General features: G+C 39.2%; 1 protein-coding gene across 2 annotated transcripts in view; it reads right to left on the reverse strand.

The window, feature by feature from the left end:
- Positions 1 to 13,406, reverse strand: part of AP2B1 (adaptor related protein complex 2 subunit beta 1) — a 133,894-nt gene that overhangs the window by 94,810 nt on the left and 25,678 nt on the right. The window lies entirely within an intron of this gene.

Raw genomic sequence — 13,406 nt, forward strand, 5'->3', positions numbered from 1 at the left:
CATTTTACCTAATCAGCTAGAAACATAAACTGCATTCAAAACATGTATTAAAGCACCAATAATGGCATATATAGCTTCGTGGTGGTCAGGATCCCAGAATTAAAACGATTCATGTCTTAGCAGAGAGTCACACACAATTTACTATTAAAACATTAACAATTTTAATAGTATTCAACATTATCATTAGAATCAAGACATATGACCAGTTTTAAGATGAATAAAGTTTAAACATGTACAGTAGGCAAGCAAAGGACAGAAAAATCTAGACTAAATAATTTTAAAGCTGTATGGGTATATGTGTATAGGGGGGGAATTGATACTGTCAATCATGTCATGAGTCACAGAGTGAGAAAATGTAAGCTTGAAACCTTAGTTCACTATTGAATGACGTTAGGAGATGTTCCACATCTGAAAACTTGGGATAATTTTTTTTTTAAAGATTTTATTTATTTATTCATGAGAGGCACAGAGAGAGAGACAGGCAGAGACCCAGGCAGAGGGAGAAGCAGGCTCCCTACAGGGAGCCTGACGTGGGACTCAGTTCCGGGTCTTCAGGATTACACCCTGGGCCGAAGGCAGGCACTTAACTGCTGAGCCACCCAGGGATTCCCAAAACTGGGGATAATTTAATCCACCTCACGTTTATGGTTTAAGGATCAAATCAGATAACACACTTAAGTGCTTTCTATAAAGTCTTATGCAAATTTTATTTTATTTTTTTTTCTTATGCAAATTTTAGGTGGTACTACTACCATAACTCATCAAGACTAAGTTACACAGTTTTTCACATTAACATCTCTGAAACCCAGATGCATTCTATAATCAAAGGCATTTCAGTTGGGGGTGCAGACAGTTAAATGTCCAACTCTTGGTTTTGGCTCAGGTAGTGATCTTAAGGTCATGAGAATGAGCCCACATGGTGCTCCACGCTCAGCACATAATCTGCTTAAGACTGACTCTTATCATAAAAATGACTGACTCTCCTTCTCCCTCTGCCCCTCTCCACCACACACTCACATATGCACTCTCTCACATAAATACATCTTTAAAAAAAAAAAAAAAGAGGGAGAATGTCAGTTTAACAGGAAGCACATTTCTTTCCAACTAACATAGAAAATAATAATGCATCTTAGGGATCCCTGGGTGGCGCAGCGGTTTGGCGCCTGTCTTTGGCCCAGGGCGCGATCCTGGAGACCCGGGATCGAATCCCATGTCGGGCTCCCGGTGCATGGAGCCTGCTTCTCCCTCTGCCTATGTCTCTGCCTCTCTCTCTCTCTCTCTGTGTGTGACTATCATAAATAAATGAAAATTAAAAAAAAAATAATGCATCTTATAATCAATGCCATCTCAGAATCAATGAAATATGGTACCTCAAATATAACCTTTCAGGCAGTATGATATATGAAAGATTGTGACCTAGGGGCACCTCAGTGGCTCAGTTGTTGACCGTCTGCCTTTGGCTCAGGTCATGATCCTGAGTTCCTGGGATCAAGTCCTGCATCAGGTTCCCTGCAGTGAGCCTGCTTCTTCCTCTGCCTATGTGCTATGTCTATGCCTCTCTCTGTGTCTCTCATGAATACATAAATAAAATCTTTAAAAAACTGCTCCCTAATATAATAAAGTATACTTGGGGGCACATGGGTGGCTCAGTCAGTTAAGCAACTGATTCTTCATTTCAGCTCAGGGCATGATCTCAGGGTTGTGAGATAAAGCCCTGTGTCAGGCTCCACGCTGAACATGGATTCTCTCTCTCCCCCTCTCCCATCCCCATCCTTGCTCACACGCATTCTCTAACTTGAACATGGATTCTCTTAAGATTCTCTCTCTCTCTCTCCCCCTCTCCCATCCCCATCCTTGCTCACACACATTCTCTCTCTCTCTCTCTCTCAAAAAAAAAAAAAAAAAAAAAAAAAAGTACACTTGTATCCTGACTTACAGATCTGGGAATCCACATTAGTTGCAAGGAAAAAAGTGAATACTCTTTAACAAAATTATAGATTATTTCTGATATAACTAATACATTTACAGCCAATGATGTTCAATTTAAAAATTGCAAAAGCACCCCCCAAAAAAAACCCACACACACACAAAAAAAACTATAGTATGGTCCTATACAAGTGAATCCAAAGTCGCATTTTTCAAAAGTAATCTCTATGCCCAATGTGGAACTCAAACTCACAACCCCAAGATCAAGAGTCCCATGCTCTATCAACTGAGCTAGCCAGAAACCCCTAAAACCACATTTTGCAATGAAGTTCCCAGATGTTATATGACTTTTAATCACATAATATACTTATGACAATATTATTACATAAAAGATATGGTATCATGGGGTGCCTGGGTGGCTCAGTGGTTAAGCAACCAACTCCTGGTTTCAGCACAGGTCATGATTTTAGGGTCCTGGGATTTTCACTCAGTGCAGAGTCTGCTTGGGATTCTCTGCCCCGTCCTGCTCACATGCATACACTCTCGTTCTCTCTAAAAAAATAAATCTTTTTTTTTTTTAAGATTTTATTTATTTATTCATGAGAGACACAGACTGAGAGAGAGACGCAGAGACACAGGCAGAGGGAGAAGCAGGCTCCACGCAGGGAGCCTGATGTGGGACTCGATCCCGAAATCACACCCTGGGCCGAAGGCAGACACTCAACCACTGAGCCATCCAGATGTCCCAAATCTTTTTTAAAAAGTATGCTGCTACAAATGGAACCATCTTCAGCTATACTTCAGTGATCACAAAATTCCAAGATGAAAAATCAAAGGCTCATTTGATTATAGATATATGATTTAACCATTACTAAGAAAAATCAGGAAGAATTATCTACTCCACCTACCACATGGTACCATGTATAAAGTTCTTTTCTTTTTGTCTGCTATCATCAAGCATGGGATATAGTGACAATCAAAAAGCATGAAGAGTGAAATACTAATCCCCTCCATCATCTCAGGGGTTTTACATGCAGGGAAAAGAGATTTCCCATGTACTATACACTTGATATAACTGATTATGGTATAAAGGATCAAAATATCATATCAGAAGCCCAAATGCCTATTTTCAACTATTACTGCCAACACATGCCCAATCGTAGTTACTGGCTGTCCAAGATCCTAGGTCCTACCATAACTTACCATTTCTGCCAGTTAAATCCTTTTAATGTTTAAAAAAAATTACATGCTAACTATAAAGTATGTTAATAGGAAATGTAGAAAAAAAAAGGAAATGTAGAAAAAAAGGTCAGAATTGAGGGAGTGTGGAAGCAATGTGGAATAAAGAGAACAGAAGGATGCTGAACAGAATGAACAACGAGAATTCCTCTGTCCTTATCATAGGCAATTGAAAATTAAACCAAGTGTATAATGTGGCTAATGAAGTATATGTTCTGGTGGCAAAAGAGGCAATTTCCTCTCATTATCACATTAAAACAAAAAAAGAAACAGGGAAAAGTAAATCTAATTAAAAGATCCAGAGAGACCAGATTATAGGATTATGTTTAGAAAAGCTTACATTGAGAAAAGAGATTGCTACCAATTACTGAGCCAATGGCCAACTAGAGAAAAAAGCATCATCAATAACAAAATTCTGCTGTTCCTCTCTTCAAGTTCCTTCTGTTCTATCTTTTCACTTTCATCTCCTAATCCTCACAGGAGGTTATGGTTTCAGAAACATACTATGGAGGGCCTGTAGGGACCGCTTAGTGTTCTCCTGGTCACTAAACTATGTTTCCCTCAGCCTAATGGGAGCTTACAATAAGCTAGTCACACTGAATCTGAAGTAGAGAAAACATACTGACTTCAAAACAGAAACTGGGTAGTTAGGGTACACAGGACAACTCACTCGTCAACGTTTATGCTCTGTTTCTTTGGAATTGTGTACTATGTATATAGCACATACATCATCTGTTTCTAAAAATAATAAATTATAATAATAAATAATAAAAATAATAGATTGAAACTTAAGATTTGGGATGCCTGAGTGGGTCAGTGGTTGAGCGTCTGCCTTTGGCTCAGGGCATGATCCTGGAATGTGGGATCAAGTCCCCTATAGGGCTTCCCTGCAGGGAGCCTGCTTCTCCCTCTGCTTGTGTCTCCCATAAATAAATAAATAAATCTTAAAAAAAAAATTTAAGATTTACTTTCTCTTTCCAAAAGACTTCTCTAAAGGATAATTTAGTATCACAAAGTGCAAATTGAACCCTTGCCCTGATACACTCATATGTTAAAACAAAAGTTATATCTCTTTCACTTGAACTATCACTTTGAATTTGAGTAAGAATCACATGCACATTTCTCCCCTAGAAATCTCTAGTTTCTCTTAAGAAACACTGCCAGAAAAGAATAATAGCCTTTTAACTAAAATCTCAAAAAGACCCTACAGTTCTCAATAAAGATTTTTTTTAAGATTTTAAGAAATCTCTACACCCCCTCCCAAAAAACAAACAAAATGAAGAAATCTCTACTCCCAATATGGGCTCGAACTCACAACCCTGAGATAAGAGTAGCATGTTCCACTGATTGAGCCAACCACGTACCCAGAAGAGTTTCTAAAGAAGTTTTGCTTAAAAATGGATTTATAAATAGGATTTCTTTTTTTTTTTTTAGAGATTTCTTTTTTTTTTTTTTTAATTTTTATTTATTTATGATAGTCAAAGAGAGAAAGAGAGAGGCAGAGACACAGGCAGAGGGAGAAGCAGGCTCCATGCACCGGGAGCCCGATGTGGGATTCGATCCCGGGTCTCCAGGATCGCGCCCTGGGCCAAAGGCCGGCGCCAAACCTCTGCGCCACCCAGGGATCCCCTATAAATAGGATTTCTTAAATGAGTTTTCTCAGTACATTAGCTGATTCACAAAAAGTTGGCATCTAGGGTACAAAGGAAAACATACATGCCGTAAAAAAAAATTTTTTTTATTCATCTTGTCTTCCAATTAAGGTATTTCTGGGGGAGACTGCAACTCAACATTCCTCCTCCCTACTCCACCACTCCAGACCTAATATATTTCATACATAATATTAAACATAAACACCTATATACTTACTTACAAAAAGCACATGTATTTAAATACATATAAAATCACATCCCATAGTAGACAAATCATTCTGTCTTGACTACAGAATTCTCTTCAATGTGATAGTTCCTTATGGACCCTTGGAGTCTGCTGAGTTTAAGGTAAGCAATTTGTGATTTACTTTATATTAAACCTAACAGAGGAGGCTGCACAGAGATAAAAGACAGTAGTTCCAAAATGTATTGAACACTTACTATGTGCCACTAATCCTCACAGCAACTCTGAGGTAGTTGCTATCAAAATCCACCTATTACAAATAAGGAAAAAGGCACTATTTTTTTTTTTTTTTTTAAGAGACTGATTTGGGAGTGAGCGTGTGCAAGCAAGGACCAGGGCAGAGGGAGAGGGAATCTCAAACTGACACCCTGCTGAGGGCAAAACTCAATACAAGACTCGATCCCAGGACCCTGAGATCATGACCTGAGATAAAATCAAGAGTCAGATGCTTTGATCGATTGAGCTACCCAGGTGCCCCAAGGAACAAGGTTTAACAATGAATTCATAAATCAGTTTAGAGAAGTTAGTGCCTTGCTTAGTCAACACAACTAGAAAGGGAGAGTGTTTGAATATGAACTCAGGGTTTGTGTTTTGATTCCAGTTTCTGAGTGCTAATTACTCTGCCTCTAGCATTTACAGAAGTGCCAAGAGCTAAGAACTTCAGCTGGGAGAAAGGAAAAGAAAAATCAGACCTGGGGAAGCACAATATAATCAAAACATTATTTCCAAGCAAAAGTGACATGCAGATTTATACAAGGAGAAAAATGTATTTTTCTACTTTATATATTTCAGAGATAATCATATCCTGACATCACTTCAAGAGGCAAGATTTACTATCCAGCTATAAAATCTGAATTATAAGCTACAACTATCTGATATTCACCAATTGTGAGGACATATATTTGACTTCATTTTTTTTTTTTTTAAGAAGCAATCAAGAGCTGCAGGTATGGTCAAAATAAAAATGATCCTGTAAAAAAGAACTCTAGAAATCTAGATCTATAGAAAAACTAGAGTGTCACAGACAGAAGCTCCTTTATGAGAAATCTCTCACCCATTTCCCTGTCCCTTTGAATGACTTTCATCCTGCACCTTCATTTCTATAGCCACAGAACCCAAAGCAGAGATCATTTTCCAGTACAGTGACTTCCTATTAACAAATTACTATTTAGAAGACTTTCATTTCCAGCAACGACCTTCAAGGTCACACAATCAAAGCAGACTTATACTTCAGTTTTCCTGTTCAATTTATCATCCTTTTGGCTGGTACCCCTAAAGACAATTTTTTAAAAAGATTTTATTTATTTATTCATGAGACACGGCGGGGGGGGGGGGGGGGAGACAGAGGCAGAGGGAGAAGCAGGCTCCATGCAGGGAGCCTGATGTGGGACTCGATCCTGGGTCTCCAGGATCATGCCCTGGGCTGAAGGCGGTGCTAAACTGCTGAGCCATCAGGGCTGCCTCCCTAAAGACAATTAAATCAAGTGAAAGCAAAATAACTGACCAAAACTATTATGCTGAAATATACAGGTGGTGTATACTTTTATCCGACTAAAAATCAGCAACATTAGGAATCTCACTTTCTCCTTCATGGAGCTGCCCCAAATGACGCGTAAAAGCACAGGGCAACATGTATTTGTCCTCAGCATGTTTTAATCATTATCGGCTCCTTAAGGACACAGTGACTACATGGTACCAGCTAATTTTTTCCCCTCAAATAAGTAAAACCGAGGGCAGCCTGGGTGGCTCAGCAGTTTAGCGCCTGCCTTCAGCCCAGGGCATGATCCTGGAGACCCGAGATCGAGTCCCACGTGGGGCTCCCTGCATGGAACCTGCTTCTCCCTCTGCCTGTTTCTCTGCCTCTCTCTCTCTGTCATGAATGAATAAATAAAATCTTAAAAAAAAAAACTGAGAGCTCATACTTTAATAAACATCCAGGAAGCCAAGAGATAAAATGCCAACCATGTTAACATTCTATAATGTGCCACTGTCCCCCCTCATCTTCCCAGGAATAAGGAAATTGTCAACACAGCTCACTATGACCAGAAGGTCTGAATACATGGTAACAAAGTTTATGAATAAGACTCTGTAAAATTCATTACTTAAAGTGATTTAAGATGTAGTCTGCAGGGGCACCTGGGTGGCTCAGTGGTTGAGCATCTGCCTTTGGCTCAGGTAATGATTCCAGGATCCTGGGACAGAGTTCTGCATCAGGCTCCTATAGGGAGCCTGCTTCTCCTTCTGCCTATGTCTCTGTGTGTCTCTCATGAATAAACAAAATCTTGAAAATGCAAGTATTCTCAAAGCCAAGACACTACAAGTAGATATTTATAAGCAGACAAAAGGCACTAATAACCAGTTACTTGGCCCACAGACCCTAAAATTACACCAGAGCAAGCTGCAGCATGAACAAAACATAAAATCTATCATTATACCACTTATTAGCCTTTTTTTTTTTTTTTAAGATTTTTTAATCATTTATTTGAGAAAGAGCACAACCAGGGAGAGCCGCTGGAGGGAGAAGCAGGCTCCCCGCTGAGCAGGAAGCCCAATGCCGATGCCAGACTCCATCCCAGGATACTGAGATCATGACCTGAGCCAAAGGCAGATGCTTAACTGACTGAGCCACCCAGGTGCCCCTTGTTATCCTTTTTGAGAGTAAAGTAATTTTTTGCCACAGTAAACGCCTTGAGATAATCTTAAAGGGGACACTAAGAAAGGAATGAGCTGTGATCTTTTGGGGCACTATGTACAAGAGATCCAATTTTCAAGAAGTTGCTGATGAAAACTGCTTTAAAGGTATATCCTTGAATAATTATCTTCTAAAAGTAATTCTGCAATGATGCAGTAAGTAACACTGTAATTATACCTAGGTTCATTTGTGGGTAAACCATCAGAATTACCCTAAAGAGGTGATGAGGTCACGAAGGTTTAGCTCTTATGAATGGGATTTTCGCCCTTATAAAAAATAACCCAGCCCACAGAGCTGCCATGTGGGAGACACAAGAAGAAAGCAGCTGTCTCTGAACCAGGAAGTGGGCTTCCACCAGACACCAAATCTGCAGGTACTTGGGCCATGGACATCCAGCCTCTAGCACCTTGAGAAATCTATGTCTGTGTATGAGCCACCCAATCTCCTCTCTGCTATTCTGTTACAGCACTGAAGCAACAAAGTAACCAATTATTGTGCTGTCTTTTTTTGGCATTTTGTTTATTTATTCATGAGAGACTCACAGAGAGGCACAGAGTCACAGACAGAGGGAGAAGTGGGTTCCATCCAGAGAGCCCGACGTGGGACTCCATTCCGGATCTCCAGGATCACGCCCGGGGCCAAAGGCAGCGCTAAAACGCTGAGCCTCCCGGGCTGCCCATGTGCTGCCTTTTTAAACCATATCTTAAGAAATGTTTTCTTTATATAATATTGTAAATGAGTAAAGAACATTCAGTAAGCAAGGCAAGTATGGAGCATACTACTAAGCTGTGTGCTTTCCCCTAATCTCATCTCACAGCCTACTGTCTGAAAGATAAATATATGCTGAATAATTTCATCATTCCTTCAGTTGGTTTGATAGTTTTATAACATGTACATATCCTTTATATAATCTATTATCTCATTATAATGTAATGTATTTTGTAATATTATAAATACAATACTCTATTGCTTTAAAAAATTACCCTAAAATACAATGTCCACCTTTAAATAACATATATTAAAAAATTAAATAACATATATTAAAAAATCAAAATAAGTTTGCAATTTAAAGATTAACCCTTCTGGGGATCCCTGGGTGGCTCAGCGGTTTGGCGCCTGCCTTTGGCCCAGAGCGCGATCCTGGAGTCCCGGGATCGAGTCCCGAGTCGGGCTCCCGGCATGGAGCCCGCTTCTCCCTCCTGTGTCTTGGCCTCTCTCTCAATCTCTGTGTCTGTCATGAATAAATAAATAAATAAATCTTAAAAAAAAAAAGATTAACCCTTCTAAAATTATTAATATCCAACTCCATAATGACTATACAATATGGACCGTAAATGGCAGTTATCATATAAAGGGCTTCATCTCTACCACGGTCAAGATTAAGTGCTATGCAAGCCCTCTATCCTTCAATGTTCACAACGATCCTATGATAGAAGGATTATTTACTACTTCCACTTTGTAGATGAGGATACTAAGAAGCTTAGGGAGTTGAGAAATGACAGAACCAGGATACAAACCCAAGTCTTTTGGACTCAAGAGTCTAACCACTATGTTATATGGTACTGAGGGGAAAATACCATTTCATAATTACACAGAACTTTTCTGTTTTTTAGATACTTTTCATACAGAGTGAGTCAACTCTTTATAAAAAGAAGTGATTAAATGCAATTTGGTATTTTGGACTGAATCCTAGAATAGCAAAAGGACATTTGTGTTAAAACAGGTGAAGTTCAAATAAAATCTGTACTTTAGTTAATAATAATGTACCAATGCTAATTTTTAGTTTTGAACAAATGTGCCATGGTTATGTAAGATGTTAACATGAAGTGAAACTGAGTGAAGAGTATATGCAAACTTTCTGTATCTTTGCAACTTTTCTGTAAATCTAGAATTATTCCTCCACAAATGAGCTTATAAAAAAACCCTGGGGATGCCTGGGTGGCTCAGCGGTTGAGCGCCTGCCTTCGGCTCAGGGAGTGATCCTGGAGTCCTGGGACTGAGTCCCACATCAGGCTTCCTGCAAGGAGACTGCTTTTCCCTCTGCCTGTGTCTCTGCCTCTCTGTGTCTCTCATGAATAAATAAATACAATCTTAAAAAAAAACAAACCTGTAAGTTGGTAATAACTGATAAAATAAAAATTGATAATGAATTTTTTAAAAGAAGTGAGAATTACAGAAAGATTTCCAGAGTTTATTATAAAGGAAAACAAAAACATTTGGTTCCCTTGTAAGGAGAAACAAAAAAGCATTCAGATGGATCAGGGAAATTCGAGAGCTGGGCAGTCAGCCTCATATCCAAGCAATGAGTCTACTTACTCCATTCCTGCAGAAATTAACAGTAGATCCTCCATTAGTACCAAATATAACATTACTTACTTGGGGGAACCCAGACAGACTGCATATATTACCTCCCACATTACTGGTTATTAAGTGCCTACCACATACTGACACTTTCACACCTGCCTAATACTGTACCAAGCTCTAGAACTCCTTTATGGACTTTTGGCATGAAGAGCATTATGCATTTCTCATTTATGTACGAGATTTTACTTTAATATATATGAAATGTATACCCTACTATTAATATACATTTAGGAATAACAAGTCATATAAAGTAGTAAATTAAGTGAGGTCATTAAGTTTTTCTATGTGTTCTAGATCTATCTTTAATAGAAAATTTAACATAGCCCACAGGACATCATTTATGTTTTTTTTTTTTAAGATTTATTTATTTATTCATGAGAGACAGAGAGAGAGAGACAGAGACATAGGTAGAGGGAGAAGCAGGCTTCCCCTAGAGAGCCCAATGCAGGACTTGATCCAGGATCACGCCTTGAGCTAAAGGCAGACACTCAACCACTGAGCCACCCAGGCGTCCCAACATCATTTATATTCTGATAAAAATCCTCGCATTTACACAGTCATCTAGAGACTTAAGTTTTTCAATATGTATCATCTCAGACTGATGACAAACCACAACTTTCTAAGTCCTAAATAAAAAAAATTATAATGATCAGAAAGTATGCAATGCTAGCTCTGTTCTTCAATAGTTATTTACTAAAGGGGACCCCTGGGTGGCGCAGCGGTTTGGCGCCTGCCTTTGGCCCAGGGCGCGATCCTGGAGACCCGGGATCGAATCCCACATCAGGCTCCCGGTGCATGGAGCCTGCTTCTCCCTCTGCCTGTGTCTCTGCCTCTCTCTCTCTCTCTCTCTCTCTCTGTGACTATCATAAATAAATAAAAATTAAAAAAAAAAAAAATAGTTATTTACTAAATATCAGGCACTATTTTAAATTACTCCTTTATATTCGAAATAATTGGTAAAATAGGCATCATTACATTCACTCTACAGATGAGGAAACTGAAGCTCATTTTAAATAACTTGCTCAAGGCAACGTTTCTAGTGAGCAGCCACTCTGGCCCAGAAGGCCATATGCTATTTCCATAATCCAAATTTTTGCAACTTAGCACTACTAAATTTAGGAATGGGTGACTATTTGCTATAAGGGGCTGTCCTGTACATTGTAGAATGTTTAAAGCACCCCTCCCATTAGTTGTGACAACCAAAAAAGTGTTTCCACATATTGCATATTGCCAGATGTCCCCTAGGAAGCAACACTGCTCCCAGTTGACAACCACTGCCATAATACTACACTGCTTCCACATGCTGGTGTTGGGGATGATCACTGAAAAGATGTGACTGCCAAATGACCTGTGAGCTGGAACCCAGCCCTTAGAGGTTTCTCATCCTATGTCCATCCTTAGAACGGGTTCCATTACTTTCACCTGCATGGTATACATGACGGAAGCCAGTTAGGGCCTCTTTATAAACTTTTAAGATTTGACAGGCAGATGCCAGGCATCCACACTGTCCTGCTGCCACCCAAGACAAGCTTTGTGTGTAAGCTCTCTTTGCTTATTAGAAGTGCCATCTACAGATCTGTAGTATTCCACCTCTTTCATCTCTCTGCCTTCCAATTCAAGGGGGCTGGTTTCAGATTATACCAGGGAAGTTCCTAGAAGGCTTAAAAACCAACAGCTGGCTAGCACACAGTTAAAATACATTTTCTGAAAAGAGGTTAGTTTTTATAAAACAACTTTCCAGAATCAGTTCCAATTAAAAGAAGCTGGCGGTTTTAGCCAGAACCTTTGCTAAATGCTACTGTGGGACAAACTGAGGCTATTCTGAGAATATATGACTTGTTCAGAACACTCAACAAATAAAAACAGGTTTTTTACTTATTTAGTAATTTGTGCTTTGGTGGGAGGCAGAGCAGTGGAAGAGAGGCTTCCAAGGGGCAGCTCTCTGAGTAATGGAAGCAGAACTGAGAAGGCTTGGAAGATAGAAATCAAAGGGGCAAAGTCCCTAGGCCAACAGGTCTCAGGAGAACAGAGTTCACAAACTAAAGCAAACTGCTCGGTGGGGCTGTTAAGTCAGTCTCTGGAGCAGCAGACTCTGTCATGAACATGTTAACTGAAGTCAGAATGCCTCAAATGCCTTAGAAGAAAAAATATATATATAAATATAGAAAGGAAAATCCTAATTTGTGGGCAAAATGCTACAGAATAGTCACTATCACCCAAAAGTCCTTTTTTTTTTTTTTTTTTGTAAATATACACTTAGTGGAAGTTAAAAAAAATTCTGACATCTGTGAAGAAATGTGGGAGCTATTTTTCTGTAGCTCCAAAGTGGTTTCTCATTCTGAATACAGGTTAACTTTCAAAATAACTAATAAAATCTGTGTCTGAAAATAAATTTGGCTCTAATTCTCTCAAAGTAGATTGTACTGTATGAATTTGCACAGCTATCAAAGGAATCAGGACATTTGAAGCTACTATTGTAGCAATAATGTTAACATTTGCCTAATGTCTACTTCATGATTAACCAGCAGGAGCCATTACTCTCGGGCTCCCATGAGCCAAGTACCTGAATACATGCTTCTTATGCAACAGCTCAATAAATACTCCCAACACTTTTCTACAATGGTTCCCCTCATTCAGCAGAAGAGGAAACAACAAGGAAGTTGAGCTAGATTTTAACAAAAAATGTTTTTACTTCAAAGCCTACCTTTTCTCCTTTAAATAGTATTTCACTGAAAGTCTGCTCTAACTGGTATAAAGGGTATAACTGCAGGAAAATGAGGCGTGATTCCCCACAGAAGGGGAATGAGAACACACTAAAGTTCTATCACTTGCAGCGAGGTACAGTAGCCCCAGGAATCAGCCTGAAGATCAAAATAACCCGCAAAAAATTCAGATCTTGATCAACATTTTATTCTCAGATTTCAAAGTCACTTCTGCAGGTGTTCTAGTGCTCTCACATGTAGGATGACCTGAAATGCACTAAGAAAATTCCCAAGGCAGAACCCCCTGAAAATGTTCATTTTAAGTTTTGTGAGATTCTAATACTTGCTGGTTCAGTGCTGCCACCATGCGGAACAACTGCAAAAGTGGGGCAAAATTATTCCTCAGGAGCAGGAAGAGAGGAGGACTCATGCCATCATCACAGTAAGAGGACAGCATTTCCATAGTAAGACAGATAAAGACTTCCATATGTTCAAAATCTTAACCATTTCAAGAAAATGAACTGTTCTACAGGTATATGTGTAAATATACACACCTACACCCTGTCACATACATACATACATCCATG

This window comes from Vulpes vulpes, chromosome 2, assembly GCF_048418805.1.
Source record: "Vulpes vulpes isolate BD-2025 chromosome 2, VulVul3, whole genome shotgun sequence".
Classification (NCBI taxonomy): Eukaryota; Metazoa; Chordata; class Mammalia; order Carnivora; family Canidae; genus Vulpes; species Vulpes vulpes.